At 49.3% G+C, this 17,797-nt stretch overlaps 1 protein-coding gene across 3 annotated transcripts in view; it reads right to left on the bottom strand.

Annotated features, from left to right (window-relative positions):
* The window catches only part of LOC125955350 (uncharacterized), a 94,801-nt gene that overhangs the window by 11,588 nt on the left and 65,416 nt on the right, over positions 1 to 17,797 (bottom strand). The window lies entirely within an intron of this gene.

Genomic DNA, 17,797 nt, shown 5'->3' with positions numbered 1-17,797 from the left:
GCTGTTGTTCGAAGAAGAGAAAGCGATTCAACGGAGACACAAAGATCGAGAAAGAGAAGTGAGTGAGAGAGAGAGTGAAAGTGAGGAAACTGGATAGCAAAGAGAGTAAAAACACGGTAATGGAGAACGTGGAGAAAACAAGATCATCAAGAAAGGGCCTAGTGATGATTGTAGACAGTGATAAAAGAGAGAGAGGGAGAGAGAGGGGGAGAGAGTGAGAGAGAGAGATAGAGAGAGAGAGAGAGAGAGAGAGAGAGAGAAAGAGAGAGTGAGTGAGTGAGTGAGTAGAGAACGAGAAGCATAAGCCGGCAAGCCAATTCGATGAAGGAGGAGCGAGCAATCCACTTCTTTCTGCAATTAAAAGACTCGCTCTAATTTCGTACAACAAAGTGCAGCAAAAAAGGAACTCAAAAATGACTTAAAGAAACTTGAAAACAATAGAAAACCAATGTTCGATGTGGCGAAGCAAGTCCCAAGAAGCGAAAAGAAGCGAAACACTAAAGACGCGAACCCTAAATAGGAGCAACGCCGGGCATTCGTTTGGCTAACTCGTTAACACGAACGATTCGAACTGCTCAAACGTTGAACTCATTGTGATGTGATGCTTGTCTGTTGGTGTTGCTACTGCTCATCATGCTCTGTCCCCCGCTATCTATGCCAACTATAGAGCGTGCCACGCGGTGTATGAGTCTAATCAATTCTTTTCCCGTTGCGACGCCCTCTGCCATTATTGCTTGTGTGTGTTGGGGGGAGAAAAAGAAAAAAGTTGTTGGAAGTTGGCCCGAGATGAGCCCGATTTGTGTTACTACACGACGACGACGACGACGGCGATCGTTCTATTGTTTTTACATTTTTCATACAAAAAAGGCGCTCGATTGCAGGCGTTGCAATTGCTGGCAGGAGTGTGATTTAGAGGGGGAGGATATTACAGATTGAATTGGTTCCAATTTGGGGCTCTCACCGAAGACCGAAGAGTTGGAGTTCGAGAAAGTTTTCCAGCTTCCGGTGCTGCTGCTGCTGCTGCTTCCTTAGCAGAACCATCAGAGCAATTCACAGAGCACAGCGCGCAATCGAAACCGGCCGGAAATTGGTTGCGGCATTAGTTGTGAGAATTCGTAGCACTCCTACTGCTACTGCCACCACTTCTACTACTACTACTACCACTACCACTACGACTATAGGTGGTTTGGCAGGCAAAAGGGAATCGAATGTTCCGGCGGCCTGTTGGATTGTTAAGCCGGGGGAAATTGGAATGAATTTTACAATCGAATTGCTATCGAGCGAGCGTTACCGCGTACTGATTGCGGGCTTCCGGTTCTAGGTTCTAGGCGTGCCGGGGTGGTGGTGTATGTTGCAAAAGTTAGCGAAAACCGTATTAAGCAGAAAAGCTGGGCGAGATTCTTCAAGACTCTAACAGTCTTCGGGCCGAAAAGCGATTGAGTGAAAAGAAAGCATTATAGCTGGATGGGTAGATAATTGGATCGCACTAAACAGCGTAGCAATATTTCGGTTTAAAGCGTAGCATCAAGCATTTTTTTTGTTAGCGTTTGTTGTTAATACAAAGTGTAATAGTTAGCTATCAGACATAGATACTCCTTATCGATATTTACAGGCGAATTGAACGAAACATATCAAATCAATCTTCCGTTTTTTTGTTACTCCACATCCGAGTAGCTGCGATGATGGTGCATGGCCACCATTCTTCTGCTCCTGGTATCAATGATTTTCATCGAATTGGGACGCCAAGCGATACGTTGATGCTGTGGCATATTGTAGCCATGGTTGGTTTGTAGCTAGTTCTTGGAACATGCACCGTTTCACACGTAGTTCGCTCGATCTCGGGTGCAATTTCGTTGCCAATTGTAGCACCCAACAACCAACCGGCCAAGCATCGCATGCAACATGGCAAATCGAGGTAGAATCGAACGGACAGACGGACAGACGGAGTGCAATCAATGGGTTCTCGTGTTTCTCCGCTCCGTTCGTGTGCTTGGATGGATTGAAGCGGCCTTTATTATTGATGGAAGCGCGCCCATTCATCGCGAGCAATCGAATCGAGAAACTGTAAGTCACGATTCGTGTTTCAGTTTTTTTTTATTTCAATTCGACCGTAAACCCGTTCAGTGCATCCCTTCCAGCTGCATTTGATTACGAGTGTGGAATATTTTTCGCTCCAGATATTCTGGTGTGTCCGCGGTCGGTGAGTTATGGTTCTTGTGTGCTAGCGGATTCCCGGTGCCCAATTAGACTTAGCTCAGCTCAGGTAAACCATGCGTAAAAGCATTAAAAACTGTACAATGTTTCAAAATCGCAAGCAGTGCATTCGCGGTGTGCGATGTACGCGATGGTGTCCTTCCCACTCTGGGGGTGGTGTTAAAGGGTGGTGCGCTTAAGCTGCTTAAAAACACACAGGTGACAGGTCCCGTATAACCGCGTGACCGCCCCCGTTGGCCGGTTGGATGTAAGCGCAGAAGCAGATAAGGAAGAAAAAGGTTAAACGATAGCCAAATTGCTTACTTGTTTCGCGACACAAACACGCATACACTGACAAACTTGTGCTGGGCCGTTCGTCTCGAACGATCAATCAATCGATCGAAATGGATTACGCCACATCGCCGCCGTCCAGCGTCCAGCGTCAACATGATCACAATTCCCGATTGGTGCAAGCGCACAATTGACGTATAAACGGCGTTGGGCCAGCACACGGATAGCCACATGAGTAAGGGAGGACAGACACGGAGAGTTACTGGATTGAGTAGACACTCACGATCGCAATTGATGTGAGAAAGAGAGAGAAAGAGTGCTATGCAGATGGTTTTAATCGATTTTATCGAGCTCTACTTTATTAGCTTCTGGTTATGAATCTATTTAGTTTCATAAAATTAAATCTAATGCAACATAAAGTGGTGTCAGCGATTGGAGCAAAGTGCACAAGTTTACTAAATAACTTCTGCATACTAGCAAAGTAAAAGTAGTATATGGCTCAAAACGGTAAAGCAATATTCTAAATATCGTGAGAATTTTTCATTTTCCATCCTTTCTTTTAATGCGTTACTTATCACATTCCCTACGTCAATAACGCGATCTTCCAAACACTCCCTCGATACATCAAGCGTTCGTCAGTGAATCTGCCACGAAGGTGCTGCCCAATAAACCCATTTTTCCGTTTTCACCATTCCATCAGATTTTAAACCAGCGGCCCATTAGTTATTTTTATGACTTCCACTTCGCCGAACAGTGAAATGCGCTGACGCAAGCAAGGTTCACGGTATGATTCATGATGCTATTGCCGTGCAGGTACATCTCGGTACCAACCGTGTATCCGCGTGTAGCTGCATTGTGGCCGTGATTTCGTCGGTGCACATGACTGACCAATCCTTGTCCCGGTCAATGATGATAGCCCCGTATAGAGCGAGTGCAAAACACTCGACATGAAGTATGTAGCTGGTAGTGCACAACGCTAATGTTTCCGCTGTAAACAATTCAGGCATCTCCATTTCGGAGTGAGCTACTAGGCGCCTCCATCGAGAAGGGGCCATGCGCCACCATGCGCCTCCATTTCAATAACACGACCGAACATGAGTGAACTATTTCGGCACTTGCACTGATGCACTAGAGATTTGTGTAGACATTATAGCGAGTGAAAAGCGATAAGCGAGAGAGGACAAGAGTACTTCTCCCTCTCTCTCTCGCTGCTCTCATTACACTGGCATCCATTACGCAGCGTATTGATCGATCGCAACGGGAACGACACACGATTTTCATTAACTCCCGCCCCGGGGGCCGATGTCTTGTTCGTTCACTCATGATGTGTAAAGCCCCGATGGCCGCTACCAAGTAATGATCGATTGCAATCACTCATTGCTTATCATAACCCGAAAAACCACAAACCAACGGGGCTTGAATGCAACGAGCACACGGGTTGACCATGGCTGTCGTTGCCGTTGCTGCCTACAACGAGATCGATAATGGACGATCCAATCCGGTGAGGGTCCGTTGTCAGTGTGCGGTCATTATTGTTGTGTCCAGTATGAGGCCGTTGCGGTTTGGACGTCTCGTTGTCGTCATCGTCATCGTCCTCAACTAGCAGCAACACACACACTCACACGCACGCAATGCTGGCTGGTCAGTGTGTGTAACGAACAACGACGCAACCAGCGGGTGGTACACTTCCAGTTACTACTCCCCCTCCCCGGGGCCGGGACTCCCGTTTTCAACGCCACGGGAGCAACGAGCAACAACATAAACAATGTCAGTGTGAGTGTGTGTGCTCGCAGCGGGTAGCAGTCGTCGCACCGTCCTCCCCCGTGGCGATTTTTATGATGCCGAGTATTTTCGTTTCGTCTCCCTTCTTCTGCTTTCCTGTCGCTCCCTCCCACCCCGTCACTTCGGTGGTGTGTAAAGACCTTACCGCAAACCGAAATGGCCAATGATGGAAAGGGTTGTTATGGAAAATCGATCATTTTTATTTCTGGCCTCATCATTCTCTCTCTCTCTCTCTCGCTCTCTCTGCTTCGGTGTCTCTCTCCCTCCGAAAACCAGTACGATTGAGTCCAGTTTGTGTTTGTGTCGTCAAATGTTGGTTCGTTTCCATTCTCACTCCAACCACACAGCGGCCCACGATCGCGAGGACATTGCGATTGGTTTGCCAACGGAAATCAATAACAATATCAGGCCTGTGGCAGCTCCTGGTAGGGGTTGTTTTCATCCCTCCTCGTTCTCATCTACCCCCTCCCTCCCTCCCGCCCTGCTTTATTACATACTCCGCCTCGGGTCACAAACTTTTGTTTGTGGAACTGTTTGGTTTGGTTGTGTCGCTTTTTGCAATGCAATGCAATGCATGCTGCTGCTGCAATGCAGTGTATGGGTCGTGTTGCATTGACACACACACACATATAAACGGACTTGACGGGGGTTTTATGTCGGGGATAATTAAGATCGAACGCTGATCGAACGCGAGAGCGCATACGAAATAATTATAATTAAGGAGATGGCGTTGCGCGCACCAGGACGAGCGGAAGGTAGGTAGGAGAGGCTGACGTACGATAAATCGAATGCCATCAGCATCGATCCATTCGAAGGCGGTCAGAAGTTCCAATGTTTCGCTTCAGTTTGCGCTCGGCAATCGATCGACAGTTCCAAATAAAGCAATAGTGTTTGATAGAAAAAGAGAGTGAGAATGTGTGTGTGTGTGTGAGAGAGAGAGAGCAGTTTTTTTCCTTTCTGCTGTACGAACAATATACAGCGCCCGGTGAAGCCTTCGAGAACTGACCTGGCACAAATGTGTAACGATTTGTAATTACTGAGCACATACCTTGCGTGCGTGTGTGTGTGTGTGTGTGTTTGCTGGTGGCTTATAGATACATTGTAGCATCCCAATCACTGGCCTAACGCTACTCGTTATAAGCTTCGTTAGCCTTTCAGTGGGATTTATGTTACTGGCCAGCAAATGAATCCCGACAGCTAATGATGGATACTGTCAAGGATAAACCCAGGATCGTATGTGTGTGTGAATGCTACTGGCTAATCCTGGCCTGGCCAACAACAACGCTATTTTCATTCTGTTTAAATGCTGTAATTTCATTCAATAGAAGGCAAGCTCTTGGTTGAATAATTGCTTTGATCCAGCTTTGGCGAATCCTGTTTCAATACTTAATCAACTATCGTCCGGCTTTTCGATCAATCAAAGTACCATCAACGGTGAACGATCTTTCCCCCAGGTCGAGGGTCCGATTAAAGGGTAAAGGCTTTCTATTAATTACAAGCACACAGGTGGTGTTGTTACTATCATTGCCTCGGCCAGAGCGCAGAGCAGCAAGAAGCAAATAATTGGCACCAGCACACGGATTGCAGCTCGTGCGGAGCGACGTTTTGCAACGTGGCCGTCAACCAACCAACCAGCACGTGGCCGACACCTGGCCACCGGCGGCGGCTTTGCGTGCAAAATCGGTCGCCAGACCACTGGGCCGCTGGCTCACACCCGTAATTCGTGCCTCGATTATGACGTCCGATGGCACAAAAACCACAGGAGACGTGGCGTTGTGGTGCTGGTGGTGATGTTGTCTGCTGTCCGCAATGACCGACATCACAACGCAACACAACGTAGCACGCACACACACACACACAGGCACGCAACCAAACGTTGTGTGACCTGAGCCGGGTTAAATTTATGGCAATCCTCCAAACACACACACACACCCTGGTGCGCTTGAGCCGGTGCTTGTTGTGGATTGTTTATGATGGTGGGGTTGAGGTTGTTCGGGGTTCCACATTCCACAGCACTATCCACCGCCATGCAACAGTTTGCCGGGATTCGATCATAAATCGGTAGACTTTGACAGCCATCCAATGGGCATGGTTATGGTGCTTGTGTGTGCATGTGTGTGTATGTGGTCCGTGATGATGTTTGCAACAGACCACACACCGAAGACGCGTTTGTTGTGATCAGAAGGTGCACATCAAACTGCATCAACAGTCTGCATCGGACTGACAGGCGGTGGATTTATTGTCGGTGCAGGGCTCGTAAAATGCAGCGCCACAAATTAAGACATATTTAGGCCCACGGGTTTAGATGCACCCAGATGAGTATCGACACGTGTAGATATACTTTGTTTATCTCGGCATCTCTCTCTCTCGGTCGTGCTATTCTCAACAACGAGCATCTATTCTATCTATTGTGCAACATTACATTAAGAGTTTCCTCGGGTTGGCGGTTGCCCAACCTTGCATCCTCGAAAGTATTTTTGACAAAAGGCGTTGAATGTTGACCCACATGACGACAGTAACCTGCCTGACGTGGTGTGAACTGACACCAGTGCGTTCCAAACAAATCAATGCTCCGTCGAGAATGTCTGCAAGGAACACACACACATACACGTTGTCGTGGCACATTCAATCACTGACAGTTGCAAGTGCCACGCCGTTAAATACCTCCTCTAATCTGCTTCCTTCCTCATCGCTGACCAATTATGTGCCCCGTAAATGAGCTGCAACACGATAGCGATAAGCGATGAAGGGGGGGAGATCGAGACGCAATCGAACCGCGAATCAGAGAAAGCAGCGGGCCGGACCCGGGGCCAACCTCTCGCTACTCGGAACCGACAAAATTGTGTGCCAACACTAGTGCCATTTTTGGCGAAAATGGATCGAAATTATTCCACGCCAGTACCGGCATCAATCCTCGGACTGTTCCTGGAATGGAGCAGGAGCCGGAGGAGCAGGAGCAGGTCGAGCGGCGCCGATGCGAGCTTCGCGCCCATTTTGCTTCATAGCAAAATGCTAGGCGACGCCTAGCAATGCCAGATGTGCGCAGGCGGTTTGCGTGACCAGAACCAGTGGAAAGGTTAAGGTTAACAGTAAGGCCCAGTGTCCTTCAACGTGCGACCGAAAACGGACCAACTTTCACACACACACACACACACACACACACACACACACACATAGAAGGGAAGATATTAACGAAAACGGCAGGCTGAGCGGCTACCTGGATTTTATCGGCCCGCCCCGTCTCGATTCAAGGACGGCCATTGAACGGTTCATGGCACAGAACGGTACCGCAACCCCCTAGCCACCCCTCAGGCACGCGGGCGGTCAATCAAATCAGTAGCGTGGGACTCGCCCGGGCCGCCAGGTGGTTTGACATTTATTCCGCGCTTCTAATCGAAACTGAACCGAACCGAACTGGCGAACCGGGCTGGTTTATCATTAGTTTGGCCTTTCGCCGCCCCCCCCCCCCCCCTCAAGAAAGTCAACAATTACAGGATATAGAGTGGACACCGGGCAAGGGGTTGCACTCGAGGACCTTTAACCCGTGTGTATTGTCATGTGTCATGTTGCAGCGGCATCATACTGAACGGTTGCCGTGGTTACAATCAATGGTGAAATGGTTTTTACCTTTTGCTTTCGCTTGGAACTACTGTCCGTGGATGGGGATGCGACTCGCTCTTATTTTTCTCCTTTTTGGTTATTCATCCTCGTGACAAATGAGAGTACAAGCACACAAACACACGCACATACGCACACCTACAACACCAAACAAGCGTTCTATGTGCAACTCCGCCTTGTTTTGCTTCCGCTCTCTCTCTGTCTACTGGAAACCCTCTTTCGGTGTTTTTTTTACAATTTTAAGTGAAAAGCCTTTTGGTACAAAACGTGTTCGAAAGGGTGTTGCTTTGCGCCTAACATAGTATCCATCACACTAGTGATCTCACTTCCGGTGTTCCGGGAGCTGCGTGTCTGTGTGTGCATTTTGGGGGGGAGAGGGTTTGCGGTGCAGTACGTAGCGTCACACAGACACAATAATTCGAACAGATTTACCAGGCCACCAGGCAGGACTGTACACTGGACACAGTACTTGTGTGAGTGTGTGTGTGTGTTTGTATATCTATGACTGTGTCGAGACGTCAGTTACTGAGAAGAGAAGAGTGTTCATTTGTGGAGAGGCGGAAAGAAGAGAATATTAATAATCAATGCAAACGCTCGAGCTGCTGAGTGGTGCTGACGTGGAGCTTTGCTGAGGAACCTTATTCACGCAGCACGAAACGAACGAGTAGAAAGAACAGTGCAGCAGTTTTGCATTTTTCCCCCTTCCCTTTTTTTCTGGTGCCATTCCATTCATCAGCAACTGAAACATGAACACGTTGGTCATGTCATTCGGTGAGCTTGTTGTGACCTTTTGAAAGCAGTTACACTACATTTCTCAGACGGACATATATGGACTTGTCCATTACTAACGTTCTGATCATCATTAATTTAGCCTATTAACAGATCATGGTGCCAAGGGGAAACATGGGACACTACACTATTAAACACCTTGGTTTGGAGACACAATGGCCAAGCGAGTATACAGTGCCATCCAGAACACCTTGGCGTATAATACAGCGACAAATGTTTTTTTTGTTTAACACATATAAGCACGGACGAGCCGTCCGATTATATAGCGTCCACTTTTTACAATAGGAACAAACAGCAAGAGGAGTGGCACGAGACAGGGGCTACAGAAAAGGGTGTGTGTGGGTGTGGAAAGGCACATTCTAAATACATAAACCCTAAATACGGGGAATGTACAGGATACCAGGTAGCTCCAAATTACAATGTTGCTCTCAACTACTATTGGGTTTGGCTTTTTGATTGTCCAGCAACCCAGGTCTGTCGGATGGATGGTGTGCTCTCGTCTACAGAGGAGCAGCAGGTACGTGCCAGGGTTTGGGGGTAGGGGGGATATAGACATCTGCTCGCTACTGAAGCACCTGTACTAAAGCTGCGTAAATACCGGACAGGAGTCCGCCAGTCGCCGCACGGTCAACCAAGCTCCAGAAGGCTACATCTTCGAGGTGACTACCGGAAACGGAAACCAAAATGTCGCTACTACACAAGCTACAGGGAGAGAGTGAGAGAGCGCGCTCGCAGGGGACCGAATAAGGTTCGACAGCAAACACCACCACAACAAAAGGAACGGGAGACGGGAAAGAGAGAGAGAGAGCGAGGGAGAAACAATAACAAAGACAAAAGGGAGGAATAGGAATATCTGGCTCGGGTAAAGGCTCACTAGCAGAACGTTCGCTAACATTTTGGGGAAGCAGAAACCAAGTAACGACCGACTCCTAATGTATGGCGAGGGATTGCTGATTGATGACGCACGGGAGGGGTGTGTGTGCGTGTATGTGTAGGTGTGTTTTGTGTTTTGTAGGTGGTTCGTATCGTTGGCAGCGATGATCGTTGTGTGATTATAGCTAGGACCGAGACACACACACGACACACACACACACACATAGAAGCCACATCACAGACACGAGAGAGCACACGGAGCGTGGAAGAAATTAGCATACAGCAAGGAACGGACCCTCGAAACCGACCGATCACCGGCAGAGCACCGTAGTGTCCACCATTTGAGCATCCTTTTGCAGCGTTGCATGTGCGTGCGTGTGTGTGTGTGTGTGTGATGGCTCGAGATGAATGAGGATCTCTAGAAGGGTTGGTTTTTTTCTCCCCTAAACGGATGTGACTAGACTAAGGGAGTTGTAGGAGGCGTTTCAGGTGGTTAAGGGGTGAAAGGGGGACACTGTCACGTCACCATTGTGCTTCGTGTGTGTGTGTGTGAGTGTGTGTTGCAACAGAACTTACGCAGGATTCAACATCGTCGTCCAGGTGCTCCCGGGAGGCTCGGCTGCTGCGTGTTCCGCCACCGCTATCGCTGCTGGGGCCACCGGGGCCACCCCTGCCACTAGCAGCAGCCCCACCACCACCACCACCACTAGCACCACTAGTACTAGGACCGCAGCTACCACCGCTTCCCCTGCTGCACACCGACGTGTACTGTTTGCTGCGCGAGAACATCTTCTGGCGGTACCGCTGGCTAAGCCGCGGATGTGAATGGTGATGGTGAGGGGTTGTCGTCCCCGCACCACCACCACCACCACCATGCCCGTGATGTCCGGCCACTGAGTGATGGTGGGCCAGTAGAGGGCGCTGCTGCTGCTGTTGCTGTTGCTGATGATGACACAGCGACGATTGCTGTGGTGATGCACCGTGGTGCATGGTGTTATGATTCGTGACCATCATTGAGCTACGGCGTGGCCGATCCTCGGACCGGTGTCGCTTCAGCAGCGGATGAATGTGTAACGCCGCTGACATCGATGGAGGCGCATGGTGTGCCGGTGCTCCACGTGATCCGGTTGCTGCGGTCGTTGTCGTGGTGCCACGGTCGGTGCCACCGCCAGTGGCGCTCGAATGTTCAAGCAGTGGCTGTCGGCTGTGGTGGCCATGGTGGTGATAGTGTTGCTGCTGCTGTTGTTGCGTTGACCCGGGTGCCATCGAGTGACGTCGCTCGTCACCGCCATCGCGCACCATCGCGATCGTGGTTGATTCGCGGCGTGCGTTGCCACCGCTGGCCAGATGTGGATGCGAGTGGCTGTGTTTGGGTTGCTGGTGATGGTGCGGGTGTTGCTGCCCGGGGCCCGGGGACCTTGGTTCGGTGATCGCGCCCTCACGATCCGACGGTCCGGCCGCCTCACAACCGCCCGCACCGAGCGGATGCTAGCTGTCCGTGTCCGCTCGGTGCAGCAGCGCGAACTGACAGCCGCACTCGCGCGACTCCGAGTGCCGCGACAGTGGACACTGAAAGCAGCGGTCCAGCAGACTGCAGCTGTCGCACCGTGGTATGCACTGTTGACGGGAATCAAAGGGAAGGGGTCGAAGGGACGAAGAGGGTGTGGGAAGAAGGGGAGAGGGTGAAAGGTAACACAAAATAGCTTTGTTGGTATTGTCTTCCATTTTATCTTCTTCTTCGTTTCTTTTTTTTTTCATATGTATATTCTCTCTCTCTCTCTCTCTCTCTCTCTCTCTCTCTCTCTCTCTCTCTCTCTCTCTCTCTTTCTCTCGCTCTCTCTCTCTTTCGCTATCATTCCTTTACAAATCAATCCGCTTTCGCGATCATTTTTCGCGACTTTCTGGAGCTACAAGAGAGCCGAAGAGCTGTGGTTGGCGTGGTGTGCGATGTACAGCGAGGTGAAACCCTGGCTCGAAAAGGCGCAACTGTGTATGGTGTAGAAGTGTGTGTGTGTGTGTGGGAATGTGAGTGTATGTATATGCTTATAAACTGGTGTACGAACGAACGAACGAACGAACGGGGTGTAGGGCTCTCTCGAACCAAAAACAGGAAAAAAACCAACGGTGTCGGAAGCGAACACTCGCGCGAGGTGTGAGTGGAAAGGTGTGAGTGGAAGACAAAAGATGTGGCGACAAATAGCAATGATGATGCTGCTGCATGGTAAAGAAGCCAAACGTCGGGTATTTCCATCTTCTTACACATATGTGCACGCGCGTACACTGCGTTAGGGGCCATTCAGAGAGAGACAGATGATCAAAAATACATTTTGCTTCGCCCTTCCTTAAGGCGGTCCATATGCGGTCCACGTGCCTTTCGATAACGTCGCCAGAGCGTCGTTCAAATTGCGTTCGTTAAAGAGATGCGAAACGTGCCGTGCCGCGTCTGCACTGTCTGGTAGCTGGAGGAAATTTTCATAAAATTATCCTTCGAACCATGGCACGTGCCTGTCGAAGCAACACCGCGTACCGAGTGCCTTTCGCTTTCAACCGGTGCGTGGCTTCGTAAGATCTCGAGGGACAACGCTTGCTAAACGCGCTCTCTGGTACAAGAGCGGCTCATCGTGACCTCATTTGTTGCACCTCGAACCAGCACCACAACAGGATGGACTCGATTAGGAGACGGTGCGTGCAGTCGTTGTCGGTGGTAATTCCTTCGGTGGCTTACGAGCTGCATCAACAGGTTTAACATTACACCTTAGGGGTCCGTATGGGGACAGAGACGTGGTTGGCCAGGTATAGGTGGGGTACAACATTCGTTCAAGTTGTTATTAACCTCGTAAGAGCTGCCCATGAATTGCTTTTAAAGCCACCTTGCCCTTGGTAGCAACAAGCGTTCGATTCCGAATTCCGTTTCCCGCCTGTCGTTGGTCGATTCTTGCGAATGGTGGTAGAGGTAGAGCAGCAGAAGAAAGCAAATTTCATCATCAGCACAGCTCGCCCCACCCCATAAACAACTTTGAGGTTCCCCTTCAGATTTGTTTTGTCGGACCGATTGTGGTACATAAATTGGAAAAAAGGAAATCTTTCAAAAGGTGGTGATGGCAGTGATTGTGAAGTTTTTCCACTTCAAAACCGCACCCTCCCGCACCGTAACCACCCACGGAGCCGAGAACAGCAGGAAATCGATAAACATAAAGGCACAAAGAAAAGGCACATTCACTTTACGGCTGGTCGTAAATTCCGGCTTCTCCACAGGGAGCCCAAAGCAAAGGTCCATGCGCCCGTCAAGGGCTGCAGTGGCACGATTGTGTTGTACAATTTTATGCTCTTCGATTCGCCCCCCCCCCCTCGGGATTTTGTGACAAAACATTCAATTATGTTTCGTTAATAATTGGCAATTTATTCGCCTTGACTTTTGCGTGAGGGTTGGTTTTTGGGGTTTTCCTGTTTTTCGGGAGGGAAATTCCAGAGTCTATCAGAAGTTTCATTCCGGGAAGAACATAAAACAGAGTTCTCGACACGCCAGGCTATCGTTAGGAATGTCGAAACAGCCTCAAGATGCCGAGGGAAATGTAAAAAGAACTCCAAACATTGTAGCTCGCTAGCGGACTTCAACCAAACCTCACTTCTGGTTGTTGCCGAACAAAAGAGAGAGAGAAAAATTCAACAATGGTAAAGTAGAGCGAGATGAAAATGAAAAATGGTTCACAAATCTGCGTGCCACGTCGGTCATAAATCTGCTGTCTTGTAAAAACTAATATGCTTTAAACATTAACACCAAGTCCGCGGTGTGTTGACACAACCGAGAGCGGAAGAGGAAATGAAAAGCAAAAGAGCAAAAGAGCAGCAACAACAGCAAAACAGCTCGTGCGCCATGTCAGCATCAGCAATTGTGAATCTAACAAATGGCTCCAATGTTTTAGGTCCTCGCAAACACAACGAATAACCCAAAAAGCACAACGTAACGCTGTGGATAAATCTATAGTGTGCAGACTGCACAAAATTTAACAAAAACCATGCCCTGGTCTGGTCGACAAATGCCAAAAGATGACCATTTTCCCCTGGAGCAAAGAAGCACCTTCAATCCCCCGCTAAAAACAGCCACGTTTCGTGTTTATTTGATGCTCTTCTCTCCTATCGTGGTTCAAATCCAGAAGCAGGGCACATCGGCGTCATCGCTAGTGCTAGTAAACATAACCTTCCTCACCATCCGAACCGTGCCGAGCAACATGAACACGAGACAAAATGGTTGCATTTCCGGACCGGAACAGCGGTCGCTGTGCTGTCGTCCTGACCGGTCCGCACTGAGAGGGGGAAAGGTTGGTTGCAAGGTTGTTTGCGTGTTTGAATCGCCGGCTAGAGCTCCAATGTTGTTTTCTGAATTGTTCTCTCTCTCGCTCTCTCACATACTCTCTTTTTATGGCCCTTTTCCCCATTTGTTAAGTTATTTAAATGAGTGTGAAAATGGAGGGAGCCAAAGATTTACGGCTACCGGTAATTTCGAGATGCTTATCGTATTACCGTGTGCACCGTGCGCCAGTATGTGCCAGTACGCCCTCCCGGTGTTCTTATACTGCGGTAGCGGTACTTTGCTGCAAACTAGCTATTATAGTTCGTCTACTCTCCCCTACCCACTCAGGTAGGTCACCAAGGTCTTTCGCGATCGCCTATCTCGTGCTGCAGCGAATTGTTTCAATAAAATCTTTCAAATTATTTTCGAACAAAACACGGCACAGAGGGCCAAAGGCGAATAGTGTGCTGTACCTCCGCACGACGGTAATATGTGCAAAATGGTGCGCATACACACGGACACGGACACATGTGCCGTACCTGTGCGCCACAAGATTGCACGTCCTTCGTGCACGACGGTGCAGGTTGTCGTAGTTTTTTTTTTTGTGTGCGACCTTCACCTGCCTTATAATGCTCGCAAAGGAAGCATGGCAGAAGGAGGAGTCGCGCTGGTATAGCGTCCGCGTTGCCCTTTTTCTGGTGTTCTAGGGGCTGCATTTTTTAACAAGCAATTTCATGCAGACATTCAATCCATGCCGCGGGCTGTATGGTGAGGAGGACCGGGGATAAGCGAGGCGAGGCGAGGAACTGAATCCCTTTTTTTGCGAGGCGAAGCTTTCCTTTCTATTCAACGTAAGTCGCAACCAAATGCACCGCGCGCCGTGGATCATTGTGCGAAACAATCGAAACTGAAACCTCCGGCTCCAGGCACCGGCGTCGTCGCAGTGGATCAAAAATGCTAATTTTATAGTCTCACTCTCTCTGTCTGGTTCGGGGAGAGAGAGAGAGAGAGAGCTCTCATGGTTCTGTTGGAGTAGATGGCCTCCGGAAAGACGACGATCGACGTGGTTCGATAATAGATTCTCAATAGTCTGGGCGATGTGTGATTGAAAGGAGAACGCTGAACGCTTTCACGTTTTTTTTTTTACATTGTAGTGCTCCTTTTTTGGTGTAAAATGAAGCGCAACTCAAGGATCTAGAGGCTGCTGCTCGGCTGTCGATAGCATGCCACTGCATAGTATGCAGTAACACCGGCAGCAGCAGCTGGCACTTTCCAAAGCAATCAGCGTCTCAAGAGCCGCCGGTGCCGGTATCGTTCGAAAACAATCGTCATAAAATCCGGCGTCCACGATGGGCTCAAGGACTGAAGGTCTTTCGAGATTTACGGTGCGACTTCCACGACCCTCCCGTTCGGGCTCATCACAAAACCGGATGTATTCATTCACTTATTCACGCGGTATCGCATCGTGAAGCAACTGGAACAGATTACTATTAATTCAATTCCGGAGATTGCTAGCTGCCTTCCGTTCTCGCGCTCTCTCTTTCTCTCTCTCTCTCTCTCTCTCTCTTCCGTGCTTGGCCACATTGTCTAGCACTTGATGGATACATTCCGGTTTGCTTGCTGCTACAGCAAAACACTCCAGTCACCATTCAATCTCACCGAGCAGCATCGCCGAGTGGAACGTGGAAGGATTTTATTTATTTTTAATTTATCCCCATTACTGCTCGCTGCAGATTCGTTTGTTAAGAAAAGGTTCCAGCAGCAGCGGGATCGCATTCGCTACAATTCGACCAAGATTTATGGTCCACGTTTTTTTACCACAACAATCGAGCGCTGCTCTGTCACCTCACAGAACTCGTCCTGTGCGGTCCTGTGCGGTCCTTGCCGTGCTCCTTCTCTTGGCTGCCGAAGGATAAACATAAACGGCGTGCATCAGGATATAAACGACACCATCATCATCAACATCGACACGCCGCCACTGGAGCGAACGAACCAAACCACCGATGGGTTCCGTTCCGTTCCGGGTGTTAAAGCACGACGGCCCATCCCTGGCCCTGGAATGCTGGCGAACGCGTTGAAAGTGGATGCAGAACCGTCTTTCGGGCGTTCCTTTTGCTTTCCTTCAAGGAGCGTTTTCGCTCGTTGGTGGGGGTCATAAATTTTTGTCGCTTTTCCCTCCACCCATTCCTGGCAACCCTCATCCGGGTCAAATCGGGAAGAATGTTGCAGGAGTTTTTGCGTTTATCTTTCTGTGACGCTCGCTCGCTCCGGCTTTGGAACCATTTGCACGTGGACGAGCGCCCGCACACACACACAGGCACACGCACCGAATGCGAATGCGGTTCAGCGAAGCAATCACGGACAAAAGACAGAAACGAGAAAAAAGAAAACATTTTTCAACGACAGAAGACGGTCGCTCGCTCGCTCGGTCGGTCTAGAGGTTTACCGTTTTAGCTTGAAGAAAATGATGCGATTCAGCAAAAGGAGGCAATGGTTTGGCAAGCTAGAAAAGGACACTCAGGACAGCTGCTCATGTCGGACACGTCCTGGAACGCGCCACACTCGAGGACATATTCACGTTTTGCACCGTTGATAGATTGTTTGCGCTGGTGTGTGTGTTGGTGTTTGTGAATGAGAGAAGCTTTCTTAAGCTTAAGGGGGGCAAACGAAAAAAAAACAAAGGAAACTTTGTCTGGATTGCTCAATCACCGTGATGGCGGCTACGCGCCATTCCTTTACCCCGATTACTCTGGAGCAGGAGGGTTTTCGCAGACGCAGCAAAATAGACAGACAGAACTGCAATCCACATGCGAGGTACGTAGCGCTCGGATTATCGGGTTTAATGCTGTGCTTTTCCCGAGTTTTTTCTTTGGGGGGGCAATCAACACCCTTCTACAGTCGGATGTTAGTACCTTTTGCCCGAAGGGAAAATCGATTCCGATATGGTCGTTTGCACTTCATTTTCTCATACACATACAAACACTCATACGGCGAGCTGGCGGCGAGACGTGGCCGATCTAACCCCGATGAAACATGAAGTACCTCGGACGACGACGACGATGTCGATGACGACTGGACTCCTGCTGCTGCTGCTGCCGCTGCTTTGGGTGGTGCCGCGTTGCCTGGACGCTGCCTGGCGTTCTGCATAATTTAGCAGACCTCAGGTTGGTGCCGCATTGACGAGCATTCCTCGTAAACGACGCGGTATCGACGCGCAAAACAAAAACAAGAAATGTTGAGCAAAGAAAAGTGGTTTCGGCGGCGGCTCCTCGCTCGTTACAAATGTGCTTTAACAATCGGGCCCCACTCTCAAAGCCGTCTCTCACATTGATTTTCTCAACCAACTGGTGTGTGTGGGCCTTTTCCGGGAAACCCGTTTTCAGCGCACCGCCACGAGGAGGAGGAGGAGAAGGCGTAGAAGGCAGTCACGACCTTACGGCAATTTAAATAATTTCAACTAAATTTGAATTCGATTATGCTGATCGGAGGCATTCATTTTGCAGCCGAGGCGAGAACGGTCTGCCTTTTCGGTTCGGTTCGATGCGTCGATGTTCTCTACCTTATCGGGTGCCGCATCGTAGACCAGCAAAGGTTACCTCCGGACTCCGGAGATGGATTGTTTTTGGAACGTTTATATTGCCCAGTAAAGCTGCAAAGAAAGCTTCTCGGTCAAAGGGGTAGTGTGATTTGTTGCGTTGTTGGCGATGGCAGGATGATTTTCAGGCTTTGATCCGATGAAAAAATCAAACCAATACCTCTCAGCACCACGTTACCCAACGTGAATAAAACATTTGAAGTTTCTGCTAGCGAGAAGAGGGATTCGTATTTAACTTAATTTCGAGCAAACGAATGAATCACGAATCATTCGAATGAGATCTTCATTAAAGGAATCCTTACGAAGAGGAACTTCCGTACCGGTCTCTCGATGATAGCTTCTAGCTTCAAAACTTATCTGTCATC

Source organism: Anopheles darlingi, chromosome 3 (genome assembly GCF_943734745.1).
Source record: "Anopheles darlingi chromosome 3, idAnoDarlMG_H_01, whole genome shotgun sequence".
Classification (NCBI taxonomy): domain Eukaryota; kingdom Metazoa; phylum Arthropoda; class Insecta; order Diptera; family Culicidae; genus Anopheles; species Anopheles darlingi.
This window is presented reverse-complemented; position numbering and strand designations above follow the sequence as displayed.